This window comes from Schistocerca cancellata, chromosome 6 (assembly GCF_023864275.1).
Source record: "Schistocerca cancellata isolate TAMUIC-IGC-003103 chromosome 6, iqSchCanc2.1, whole genome shotgun sequence".
Classification (NCBI taxonomy): Eukaryota; Metazoa; Arthropoda; class Insecta; order Orthoptera; family Acrididae; genus Schistocerca; species Schistocerca cancellata.
In genome coordinates, this window is record NC_064631.1 from 487,625,871 (window position 1) to 487,639,924 (window position 14,054).

Consider the following 14,054-nt stretch of genomic DNA (forward strand, 5'->3'; position numbering starts at 1 on the left):
AATAGCCGAAGACCCGTCGAATCTTGGCCCAGACCTGCGATGGAGTGACATGGAGTCCAATGGTGGACACATACCGCTCCCAGCACTCCTTCTTGCCTTGGCGGATAAGGAGGCGGGCCCGCGCACGCAGCCGTTTGAAGGCGATAAGGTGGTCCATGGAGGGATGTCGCTTGTGACGCTGGAGCGCCCGCCGGCGATCTTTAATCGCTTCAGCGATCTCAGGCGACCACCAAGGCACAGCCCTCCGCCGAGGGGACCCAGAAGAACGGGGAATGGCAGACTCGGCGGCAGTGACGATGCCGGCGGTGGCCGATGTAACCACCGCATCAATGGCGTCAGTTGAGAGAGGCTCAATAGCGGCAGTGGAGGAGAACAAGTCCCAGTCAGCCTTATTCATAGCCCATCTGCTAGGGCGCCCAGAAGAGTGACGCTGTGGTAGTGACAGAAAAATCGGAAAGTGGTCACTACCACACAGGTCGTCATGCACACTCCAGTGGACAGATGGTAAGAGGCTAGGGCTACAGATTGAAAGGTCAATGGCGGAGTAGGTGCCATGCGCCACACTGAAGTGTGTGGAGGCACCATCATTCAAAATCGAGAGATCGAGCTGCGACAATAAATGCTCAACGGTGGCGCCTCGACCTGTTGCCACTGACCCACCCCACAGAGGGTTATGGGCGTTAAAGTCGCCCAGTAATAAGAAAGGTGGCGGCAATTGGGCTATCAGCGCAGCCAGGACATGCTGCGCGACATCACCCTCCGGTGGAAGGTAAAGACTGCAGACGGTAAGAGCCTGCGGCGTCCACACCCTAACAGCGACAGCCTCTAAAGCTGTTTGTAGAGGGACAGACTCGCTGTGAAGAGAGTTAAGGACATAGATGCAGATGCCACCAGACACCCTTTCATAAGCTGCTCGGTTCTTATAATAACCCCGATAGCCACGGAGGGCGGGGGTGCGCATTGCTGGAAACCAAGTTTCCTGCAGAGCAATGCAGAGGAAAGGGTGAAGGCTGATAAGTTGGCGGAGCTCAGCTAGATGGTGGAAGAAACCGCTGCAGTTCCACTGGAGGATGGTTTTGTCCATGGCTGAGAAAGGCGTGCCGGGACTGGGACGGCAGATTACGCCGCTGGGTCACCTGCTGCCTCCGATTGAGCACCCGTGCTAGTGCTATTGCTATTCACGGCGTCTGAGGGACCGGCGAGATCGAGGTCCTCAGCGGACGCCAGAATCTCCACCTCGTCCTCAGACGCAAAGCTAGAAGGTAGCGATGGGGTGGCTACCACCGCGCGTTCCTTGGGCTTAGAGCTGCTCTTCTTTGATTTCTCACGCTGCTCCTTGGGTTTAACTGGCTGGGAGGGCTTCACCGATTCAGTCTCCGGGACTGAGGAGGATCGGGAAGCCCTTCGACCTGCAGATTGTGGGCACTTACGCCACTGTCTATCGTCAGCCTTCCCGCCGGTGGAAACCTGGGAAGGGAGGGACCCAAGGGACCCCTTGCGAGCGTGAGAAGCCGAAGAAGTTGGACACTTCTCCGGCTTAGAAGCGGGGACCGACGTCCCCGATGGGGGGGATGGTGTTGCTCCTGAGGTAGGTGGCACAGGAGCAACCCGGTGGGTAGAGCCCCCCACTGGCAAGGGGGCAGGAGGAGTTGTACCACTCGTCGATCCGGCCGGAAGGCGCGAAACTGATGGGGCTAGCACAGGTGTTGTAGCAGCGGCGTAGGAAGTTGTCATTCGCACTGGATGTAATCGGTCGTATTTCCGTTTGGCCTCAGTATAAGTCAGTCGGTCCAGGGTCTTATATTCCATGATTTTGCGCTCTTTCTGGAATATTCTGCAGTCTGGCGAGCAAGGTGAATGGTGCTCCCCGCAGTTGACGCAGATGGGAGGCGGGGCACATGGAGTATCGGGATGAGATGGGCGTCCGCAATCTCGACATGTGAGGCTGGAAGTGCAGCGGGAAGACATATGGCCGAACTTCCAGCACTTGAAGCACCGCATCGGGGGAGGGATATAGGGCTTGACGTCACATTGGTAGACCATCACCTTGACCTTTTCCGGTAACGTATCACCCTCGAAGGCCAAGATGAAGGCACCGGTAGCAACCTGATTGTCCCTCGGACCCCGATGAACGCGCCGGACGAAATGAACACCTCTACGTTCTAAGTTGGCGCGCAGCTCGTCATCAGACTGCAAAAGGAGGTCCCTATGGAAAATAACACCCTGGACCATATTTAAACTCTTATGTGGAGTAATAGTAACGTTAACATCCCCCAACTTGTCACAAGCAAGTAACCTGCGTGACTGGGCGGAGGATGCCGTTTGTATCAGTACGGAGCCAGAGCGCATTTTAGACAAGCCCTCCACCTCCCCAAACTTGTCCTCTAAATGCTCGACGAAGAACTGAGGCTTTGTGGAGAGAAAAGACTCCCCATCAGCTCTCGTGCAAACTAAGAATCGGGGCGAATAACTGTTACCTCCATCCTGGGACTTACGCTCTTCCCACGGCGTGGCCAGGGAGGGGAACGTTTTCAGATCGTACTTCTGAGCATTAAATTGAGCCCGAGAACGCTTAGAGACTGCTGGCGGCTGGCCGCCAGCGAGAGATGATGTACCACACTTCATTGCGGGTCATCCGCCCTGATGCCACCTACTCCGACCAAGGGCCCTCCCCACGGGCGCCACCCAGCCACAGCAAAGGCCACCTGGCAGGATGGCCGTTGCCAGGAGTCCTGATACCCCAGGAGGATAGGCATCTACTCCTTGGCATACATGGGGAGTTAACGGCGCAGGCATCAGTAGAGCGATCCCTGTGTTGTCAGGGGGCTACAACCAAGAGGGTACATGGCGGCCCCACCACAACGGACTGGCTACCGTGCTGGATCTTAGGTGCAAAACTATCCAAGGTCGTCGTCGCAGTTAAAAGAAACACTGCAGAGGGCAGCGTGGTAATCGCACCCAGGGACGTATCCCCGCCCTAAAGATCGAAAACGAGCGGGACACCATTGCAACGACGTGAAAGCCGGCTGAAGGTCTAATTGCACGACGGATACAGTGCACCATGTAAGGCGCCCTTCCCCAATTGGCTCGCTCTTCGGAATAATTTAGAAAGATGGAGGTCAAACCCGAGAGGGGACCATCACAAAAGGCCAAAACATGTGAGACTCCTTTTAGTCGCCTCATACGACAGGCAGGAATACCGCGGGCCTATTCTAACCCCCGAACCCGCAGGGGGGTGAGACTGGTTTGATGCAGCTCTCCATGCTACTCTATCCTGTGCAAGCTTCTTCATCTCCCAGTACCTACTGCAACCTACATCCTTCTGAATCTGCTTAGTGTATTCATCTCTTGGTCTCCCTCTAAGATTTTTACCCTCCACACTGCCCTCCAACGCTAAATTTGTTATCCCTTGATGCCTCAGAACATGTCCTACCAACCAATCCCTTCTTCTTGTCAAGTTGTGCCACAAACTCCTCTTCTCCCCAATTCTATTCAATACCTCCTCATTAGTTATGTGATCTACCCATCTAATCTTCAGCATTTTTCTGTAGCATCACATTTCTCTTTTTGTCCACACTGTTTATCGTCCATGTTTCACTTCCATATATGGCTACACTCCATACAAATACTTTCAGAAACGACTTCCTGACACTTAAATCTATACTCGATGTTAACAAATTTCTCTTCTTCAGAAACGCTTTCCTTGCCATTGCCAGTCTATATTTTATATCCTCTCTACTTCGACCATCATCAGTTATTTTGCTCCCTAAATAGCAAAACTCCTTTACTACTTTAAATGTCTCATTTCCTAATCTAATTCCCTCAGCATCACCTGACTTAATTCGACTACATTCCATTATTCTCGTTTTGCTTTTATTGATGTTCATCTTATATCCTCCTTTCAAGACACTATCCATTCCGTTCAACTGCTCTTCCAAGTCCTTTGCTGTCTCTGACAGAATTACAATGTCATCAGTCAATAAAAGTTTTTATTTCATCTCCATGGCTTTTAATACCTACTCTGAATTTTTCTTTTGTTTCCTTTACTGCTTGCTCATTATATAGATTGAATAACATCGGAGAGAGGCTACAACCCTGTCTCACTCCCTTCCCAACCACTGCTTCCCTTTCATGCCCCTCAACTCTTATAACTGCCATCTGGTTTCTGTACAAATTCTAAATAGCCTTTCGCTCCCTGTATTTTACCCTTGCCACCTTTAGAATTTGAAAGAGAGTATTCCAGTCAACATTGTCAAAAGCTTTCTCTAAGTCTACAAATGCTAGAAACGTAGGTTTGCCTTTCCTTAATCTTTCTTCTAAGATAAGTCGTAAGGTCAGTATTGCCTAACGTGTTCCAATATTTCTACAGAATCCAAACTGATCTTCCCCGAGGTCGGTTTCTACAAGTTTTTCCATTCGTCTGTAAGGAATTCGTGTTAGTATTTTGCAGCTGTCACTTATTAAACTGATAGTTCGGTAATTTTCACATCTGTCGACACCTGCTTTCTTTGGGATTGGAATTATTATATTCTTCTTGAAGTCTGCGGGCATTTCAATTGTCTCATACATCTTGCTCACCAGTTGGTAGAGTTTTGTCAGGACTGGCTCTCCCAAGGCTGTCAGTAGTTGTAATGGAATGTTGTCTACTCCCGGAGCCTTGTATTGACTCAGGTCTTTCAGTTCTCTGTCAAACTCTTCACGCAGTATCATATCTCCCATTTCATCTTCATCTACATCCTCTTCCATTTCCATAATATTGTCCTCAAGTACATCGCCATTGTATAGACCCTCTATATATTCCTTCCACCTTTCTGCTTTCCCTTCTTTGCTTAGAACTGGGTTTCCATCTGAGCTCTTGATATTCATGCAAGTGGTTCTCTTCTCTCCAAAGGTCTCTTTAATTTTCCTGTAGGCAGTATCTATCTTACCCCTAGTGAGATGTGCCTCTACATCCTTACATTTGTCCTCTAGCCACCCCTGCTTAGCCATTTTGCACTTTCTGTCAATCTCATTTTTGAGACGTTTGTATTCCTTCATTTACTGCATTTTTATATTTTCTCCTTTCATCAATTAAATTCAATATTTCTTCTGTTATCCAAGGATTTCTACCAGCCCTCGTCTTTTTACCTACTTGATCCTCTGCTGCCTTCACTACTTCATCCCTCAGAGCTACCCATTCTTCTACTGTATTTCTTTCCCCCATTCCTGTCAATTGTTCCCTTATGCTCTCCCTGAAACTCTGTACAACCTCTGGTTTAGTCAGTTTATCCAGGTCCCATCTCCTTAAATTCCCACCTTTTTGCAGTTTCTTCAGTTTTAATCTACAGTTCATAACCTATAGATTGTGGTCAGAGTCCACATCTGCCCCTGGAAATGTCTTACAATTTAAACCCTGCTTCCTAAATCTCTGTCTTACCATTATATAATCTGATACCTTCTGGTATCTCCAGGATTTTTCCATGTATACAACCTTCTTTCACGATTCTTGAACCAAGTGTTAACCATGATTAAGTTATGCTCTGTGCAAAATTCTACTTTTTCATATGCAACTCTTTCTACCCTGTAGATAAGTATCTTAACAGGGACTGTTAGACCAGCACAAGTAAAAATATCTATTAGATTTTAGTTTTGACAGCATTTGATCAAAAAAATCAGATTACGTGTCTGCATATGATAAATTTATTAAAAGTGCATAACTATGTTTCATTCTGGCAGTGTTTTAATTCTGTACATATTAGCAATTCCAGTTTACTCTATTGTATTCACCTATTTTTACAGTCTCCTGAAAATTGATCAGATCAGTGAGTATTATATCCAAATGTTTCATGTTTTTTATATTGTACTTTCTGACTTTTTCTACACCCACAAGAATCATCTCATTTTTTGATCTATGGAACAGAAACTGAATCTAATATAATCTTGTAGTCAGTTTTATAACTCTTGTCCCACTGACACGGACACCAGTCCCAAAAAATGACTGTATGTAGGGGCATACAGGCTGGTAATCACCAGATGCATGCCTACTACATTACACATTGCATACAAAGAAGAATGTCTTGGACAATTTTCTCTTCTTGGTACATACACATGACAGTTTGTAAGACAGTCAGTGAATCACAGACATTTCTATATCAAGATCAGTAAACTGGACTGGAAATAACAGATGCTTTGAGCAGATATCTAGAGAACCAACTCATGAAGATAACGTCTTAAACCCCCCCCCCCCCCCCCCCAAGCAACAGACAGACCTGGACTTATCAAAGCAGGTAACACAGAGGAAGGTACCATGATAGTAACTACGACTAAGGGTTTTACGTGTAATGTTAAGACACACAGGAGGATATTTTTAATTAATTAAGAGTGATAGGATGCAATTTACAGAATATTTGAGTAATCAGCACCAAACATTCAGTGATCATGACGAAGATGAGGAGCACAAATGGAAAAAAATTCAAAAGCATTGATCAATATGCCTTAGATAAGTATGCTCTGAGCAAAGTCCTAAGGGAGGTGAAAGACCCACTGTGGTTTAACAGCTGTGATAGAAAATTGCTCCGTAAACAAAAAGAGCTTCACCTCAGATTCGAGAGAAGTCTAAACTCAGCTGATAAATAAAAGCTGAACAAAGCGAAAATGAGCATAAGAGAAGTGTTCAGTGGCTTTAAAAGTATAATTTTGTCAACCGATCTGAGTAAAAATGCTAAGAGGTTTTGGCCTTAAGTACAATCAGTAAGTGGTTTGAAATCATCTATTCATTAACTCACAGACAATACAGGCAGAAGATAACACAGAGAAGGGCGAAATACTGAATTCAGTCTTCCGAAACTGTTTCACTGCAGAAGATCATAACAGAGTCCCTCCTTTCAATCATCCTACTAATGTGAAAATGGCAGATATTGAGATAAACAATCGTAGAATACAAAAGCTTGTACAATTTTTTAGTAGTGGAAAGGCATAAAGTCCAGATGAGATACCCATAAGAGTATAAAAAGCTTATGCAAAAGAAATTGCTCCTCTTCTAGCAGCAATTTATCATAGATAGCTCAAGCAGTGAGGGGCACCTCGTGACTGGAAAAAATGCAGGTCGTTCTCGTTTTCAAGAATGGCTGCAGGATAGATGCACACAATTATATACCTATATTGTTTCTGTCAATGTGCTATAGAATTATGGAACACGTTTTACGCTCAAGAATTATGACAGTGATCTTGTGAAAGTCAGCTTCCTCTGTTCCTTCATGAAAACCACAGTGCTGTAGGCAATGGCACTCAGGTTAATGCCATGTTCCTCGACTTCAGGAGGCATCTGACATTGTCCCACACTGCCTTTTAGTGGAAAAAAAAGCTCGTTGAGTATCGGATCAGATTTGGACTGGATTAAAGACTTCCCTGCCAACAGAACTCAACATGGAATGAAATTAGAGATGTAACCACAAGGGTACCACAAGGAAGTGTGATAGGACCATTACTATTTACTTTCTAGAAGAGAGCGTTGGATGCTCTTTAAGACTGTTCAATGAAGATGCAGTTTTCCATAATAAAGTAGCTATGCCAGAAGACAGTATTGATTTGCAGGCTGACCTGCAGAGGATTGATGATGGTGCAGGCTCTGGCAGTTGACCCTGAACATAAGTAAATCTAACATATTGTGCATACATGGGAAAAGAAAGTAACTGCTGTAGAACTAGATCATTAGTGGGAAACTGGTGGAAATAGTAACTACCATAAAATACCTTGGAGTAACTATCCAGAGTGATATTAAGTGGAAGGACTACATAAAAATACAGTAGGAAAAACAGTCTACAGATTGAGATTCACAGGAAGAATCTTATGGAAATCTAACTCATCCATAGAGGAAGTGGCTTATAAGGTGCTTGTTTGGCCAATTCTTGAGTACTGTTCATCAGTGTGGGGTCCTTATAAGATAGAACTAATGAGAGAGAGAGAGAGAGAGAGAGAGAGAGAGAGAGAGAGAGAGAGAGAGAGAGAGAAGATCCAGTGAAGAATGGTGCATTTCATCATGTGATAGTTTAGTTGGTGCAAGAGCAGTACTGAGATGCCCAACAAACTCCACTGGTAAACGTTACAGCACAGACGTTGCACATCACAGAGTGGTTTTCTACTGGAATGTTGAGAGAGCACTTTCTGGGAAGAGTCAGGCAATGTATTACTTAGTCTCACAAACATCTCGTGTAATGACCACAATGAGAAAATTCAAGAAGTTAGAGCCAATACAGAGTCTTACCAATAACCATTCTTTCCAAGCCCCATTCACAAGTGGAACAGGGTAGGGGGTGTTAGTGGTACCAGAAACACCCTCCCCCACAAGCCATTAGGTGGCTTGGGGAGTTTGATGTAGAAGTAAATTTAGCTTAAAGATATGATCAGGAAAAAAATGATCATATCACAACATCCGTCATCCCTTGTTTAAATGCACCGTTACCTCAAAATGCTCTTCTGGAATAGAAACAAACATCTACTTGAAAGATATAAAAAGAAGAAAAACGCTTCTAATCTTGCAATTCATTAATTAAAAAATTTCCTAATTCTTGTTAATACCCAGATTTTAAAACATTTAAATTTCCCATGCACTGTCAGGATGTTCCTTCGCCCAGATCAGAAACAGCCAGGTGGTTTTTCTCTAAGCAATGAACATTTGCTCAACTTGATGAAGTGTGATGACTGGTGTTGATTGAACTTTGCAAAGTATCGAACCACAAAAAAGAAAAGTTTCTGGCAGAAAGCCTCTGCACAAAAGCTGGGAATGGTGCTCGCCCTATAAGCTGCATGTTCCGATCTTTGCTTTCACGGTGACAGTGTCCAGCATCTTCATGTAGCTCTGTCAAACAGACCTGCAAATCACTCAGCCATACCCTAAGTGGGATTAAACAAATGTTTTATAAAAAATGCAACTTGTAGACGCTATCTGCACCCAATGTTTAACCACTGAGGCACTTATGGATCTTTAAGGTTCTTAGTGCTCCTCCCTCAGACCTTTCTAACACGTGTTTCTCATGCAAAACGAGTCCTCATAACCTTATCAAATTTTAAAATCTAGAGCAGAAAATCCTATATACAACTCCGGGAAAAAAAACTAAATAACTTAGCAATCAGGTCTTGATGACCATGCACTGTCAATTGACCTCTGTGTTACCCTCTGCCTAAGACATAACTGGGCATTGCTATGAACGGGCTTGTGGTTAACACACTGCCCTTATAGTAATTAATGTCAGCTTTTCCCAAACTGGAGCTGCCGTTTGTCTTCCAAGCATCTCCTCAACAAACCTCGTAAGGTTGAGTATACACCATTCCAACCTTCCCACAATTAGTGTCAGTATTGGTAATCAAACTTGCTTCCTCTTCACAGCTTTCTGGCATGCAGACCAATCAGCGGGATTACAGAAGCGCCCAATTCCACCCTTGACGTCATGAATATGGTGGAAATGGCCATTTTCAGCATCTCCAATATGTCGCCTATGACGTCACTACATACATAGGGCAACAAACACAAAAATACATAGAAATAGACAAAAACATCTCCCTCCAAAAATAAAAGCAAACTAATGGGGCAATCAATGGAAATTGAGGGTTTTAGCATGGGGCAAGCTAAATGTAACAGTAAAAAAACACACCACAATCCCAAAACACACAAAATGATAAAAAATACAACATTCTACTAAAAATAAAAATCCACAGGAATCAGACACTTCCCTTGACCTATATAGCTCAATTACAACTGACGATACCACAAAAACAACACCTACAACTATGATAATTGGAATCGGACTCTTCCATTGAAGAAAGAAAGTGACGTAAATGTAATGTGTTGTATTCCATTCATTTGAGCTTTGGTAATGGATGTGTGAAATCGTTAGCAGTGTTTGTAGTTCGGGATATAAGAATTGTAAGTTTTTTCAGTGAGCTTTGCTGTTTGTGGTGTGGTAACACATTTCATTTATTGTGTGGCTTCTGCTGTTCGGTATGAATATGACAATGAAATATAACACTGCTATGTTTTTGATTTTTGTAGTGGGTGGTTTGGGAGTTTGTGTTTTTCTCGGTGTGTGTGTGTATGTGTGTGGTTTTGGGGTGGCCGACCTAGTTTGCAGCGCCAAAATTCATTGGTGGTAAATAATTGTTTTTTTGGGTGTATTTGTTTTCAAGGTGTTGTGGTTTTGATTTTATTTTTCGTAGTTGTAGGTGTTGGTGTTCTGGTATCGTCAGCTGTGGTTGACCTATATAGGTGAAAGGAAATGTCTGATTCAGCTAAGAAGGCAGGGGCAGGGTGTGATAAGTTGCAAAGCTGACAAGAATGAGTAATACTTATGTATAATATTTCTTTTATGAAGAAAAACTAAAACTTGTACTTTTTACCCACTTCTCCTATCTCTAAAATGGCAGCTACTGCTGTTGATCGGTACAGGTCAAACTCAAGTACACACAAAATGTGGAAAAATTATTTACAAATAGTGATTAATGGGGCTCTTCATTGTAGAAATCACAGTCTTTATTAAAATAAAAGCAGAGTTACACTTACAATATTTCCCTGAGGAACACCATTCTCTTTAATATATTTATCTGAAAGAAAATTCCTTATCTGCAACAGAAGAATCACTTAGAATGGAAATATTTTTAAAATGCTAGTTCAGTTTTACACATACAACTTACATGTAAAGCCGACACAGGATGTTTTCTCTCCAAGCTATATAATACGCTTTTTCAGTACTGAAGAAAACATCCAGAAATGAAGGAATCTTCCATACACCTAGAAAAGGTTTATAATAGCCTCTCATGAAGGTGTTTTTTTTTTAAGATTCAGTAAGAATCTGCCCAGATTTTATTTGTAGATAATTGCAACATACTATACCGAGCAATGTCCAGCCTGGAATTGTTTAATTATGCTCTAGTACAAAGTTCTAATCCTATCTTAGAAAACGGACAGTTGCACAATTCTGGACTGATGGAGCTGCATTCCAATAATTCATCCCCAATGCTGCATTTATGACACCATAAAATGGGATCTTGTGCACTGTCAGAGTTTGCTTGACAACAAATTATCTGGTATTTGCAAAGCTGCTTCATCAAGAAAGGTTAAAATTAGTCCTCCTTTGAGTACAACAGTAACCTGCATTGATATGCTGCTGCTATAGACTCTTCTGAACCACTCCCAAATGATGTTTTGAGGGAGAGTAGTAGTGGTGGTGGTGGTGGTGGTGGTGGTGGTGGTGGTGGTGGTGGTGTGACCTGACTTAATTCATGAACTGCTGCCATTATCTCCTCTTCGTTTTGCTGTAGCTTCATGAAAGGTTGATAGGTTTTCTGCTGATATTCTACGTCTCAATATACGAAAGCCTCTCAAAGGCAATGCAGCATTCCTTGATACACAAACGGACAATTTCTCTTCTAAGCTGACAACACAGTTTTGGAAATGTTAATTTAATGGTTTGGTAAATCATATCAGTAATGCACTTGGGTGGGTCACTGTTCAGGTCTGCTGAATGCAGTCAGCTAGTGGGGTGCACTCAGCCCTTGTGAGGCCAATTGAGAGGCTACTTGATGGAGAAGTAGTGGCATTGGTTACAAAAACTGACTACAGCGGAGAGAGCGGTGTGCTGACAATGTACTGTGCCCCCTATATCCACATCCAGTGCCACATAAGGGCTGAGGACAACACGGCAGGCAATCGGTACCATTAGGCCTTCACAGCCTGTTTGGATGGCATTAATTTCACGTCCATATTAGGAAGCAATCAATGGATGCAAAACACTACCAAAGTCCCACTGAAATTTACGGCAACATAAGGGCAGAAGAGCAGGGCAAAGACAAAAGGGCCCCACTGGAGTACTGGAATGCATTGTTGGCCTAATATTTCAAGAGATTTGTAATGTGACTTTGGGCGCAAGCATTGGCACAGTGGTCACGGCACTTTATATGTGCTGAATTCTCCTAGGAGGAAAAACAGATTCAGACTGAAAGTACTTTAGCACAATTGTGTCAGTATGTTTAAATCACGTCTCCTGGAAACACTAAAATAAGATTACAATCTGTGCATAAAGCTCCCACTCTTCTGCAGAATATTTTTGAGGATTATCTCATTAGTACAGGATTTTCTTTGGCTGTTTTTTTCCTTGCACTGGAGAATGGCATGTTGCTTCTTATGGGGACATACAACTTCCATTCAATGGAAGCTTCTGGACAGCTGCTTGTTACTTGATATTCCTTTGGTGACAGTATCCAAAATGCACTGGCAGATGCACATGTTTTTAAAGGTATCACATGGTGCCTGTGTTACATTCTTCGTCTATGTGACAGTTTTGTTCGGGACTGGAGCTAACAACACAGCAGACAACGAGGGATGCAATACTACAGAAACCTTCAAAACTTCATAATATTTTTTTCCTTCAGTAAAACAAAGCACAATCTTCATTCCACATTATTGACTGTCACAGAAAAATATGGGGAGCTGGACTGAGCCTGACTTGGGTTCAGCTGGTCTACATTTTCTGATGGCTGCTGTTCCTTAATATGCAACTGCAATCTCTCAAAACTTATAACAATTATTAGCGAATGTATGTGATTCATTGTGGTATCATACCTATAAGCAAATAATGCTGCATGAATAGATTCAGGGCCATTAGTGTGTCAAAGATGAGGATGAAAACCACGGTTTTCTTTCGTCAAGGCTTTATTTTCTTCCCCCTGATATTGTGGCACAACAATTTTAGTTCTGATAATGGACCTTTCCTGCTCACAACCGTAAATTTTTATTTTTCTGAAACTGGTGTTAAAATCATGACATTTCGTAACTTCGAAGAGTGGTACACACGGCAACAATACGACGCATGTAAATAGCCAGTCGTCGGCACAATATCAATACGTGGCGGGTTCAGCGATATTAGAACGTAGGAATTTTCGCTAACATTACAAATATTGCAACTTAATTTTATAGACTTCAACAATTGATGTTCACTAACAGTATTAATTTTGCAATGTAATTTTATATGCTTTAACAACTCATATTCTACAACAGAAAAAATTGTACAAAATTAATTCAGAACTCACACTGTCAATGAGGCCTATTTCTCAATAAACTTCTTTCATTTCATTTGACAGCTATCTACGTGAGCACACGGAACAGAAAATAAAAACAGAAAAAATTTCCTTCATTGTTGAAAGATCTCATATTCCACTTCTTCGTAACCCCACAAGAACTGACGATTAATGTTGGACTCAACTTTACACTGACCCTGCTAATGACATATTTTTGTTTACATTGCCTTTGCTCTCTCTTCTTTTTCTAATAATCGACATCCGCCTACTACTGTCTAGCGTTGTATATGTATATCGATAGGTAGAATTCAGGTCGATTCTTATATGATTCCATCGAACGAAACGTCAAAACATTCCCTAATAAATTCCAAATAGTGATATTCAAAGAGACCGTCAACAGAACAAGGCAAGGATTCCCGGGAAAAAAGTTCGTCGACTATGGTGTGAACACTTAATTCTAATTAGCACAGCATTATTTGACGATGACACCGCCTTCCATTCCGTTGACATCCAATTTCAGTTCACACTAGACGTCAACGGAACAGTAGGAAATGACATAGTCAAATCCCTGTGTATTCGCACTAGACGGACCATCAGCTTAAAGGTTAATTCATACGCCACTGCACCGTCACGCCAAGGTGTATTCACCCTGACCGTCACGTCATGACCCTTCAAGTCAATTTAAGTCCGGTGAGCACAACTCAAAGGGCTTCCCTCAACTTATTTTGCGGTAGTTCAGGACTTCAGGTATTCGAAAGACGATTTTCAACTGTTTCTAGGCGCGAAGTGCACATACACGACGTGGTAACTTATACACGTGGATGCTGCAGTGTATATTTCTACGAATATGACAAATGGTTCGCAGGTTGTATATTAGAGAAGGAAAACAGAAGTGTTAAACAATATAAAAAAGAGTGAGGGTTCCAAAAATTAATTACGTGGTACAGAAGCATCCTGTTTACTTGGGGCTCTCAAAACCGGATTTCGTAGACCAACTTCCCAATTCC

At 43.0% G+C, this 14,054-nt stretch overlaps 1 protein-coding gene across 1 annotated transcript in view; it reads right to left on the reverse strand.

The window, feature by feature from the left end:
- Positions 1 to 13,321, reverse strand: part of LOC126190873 (vacuolar protein sorting-associated protein 52 homolog) — a 130,173-nt gene extending 116,852 nt beyond the window's left edge. Inside the window, exon 1 of the mRNA XM_049931472.1 lies at positions 13,060 to 13,321. The gene's annotated coding sequence lies outside the window, so the exon portion shown is untranslated. The remainder of the gene's footprint in view (positions 1 to 13,059) is intronic.
- Between the last annotated feature and the right edge of the window lie 733 nt (positions 13,322 to 14,054).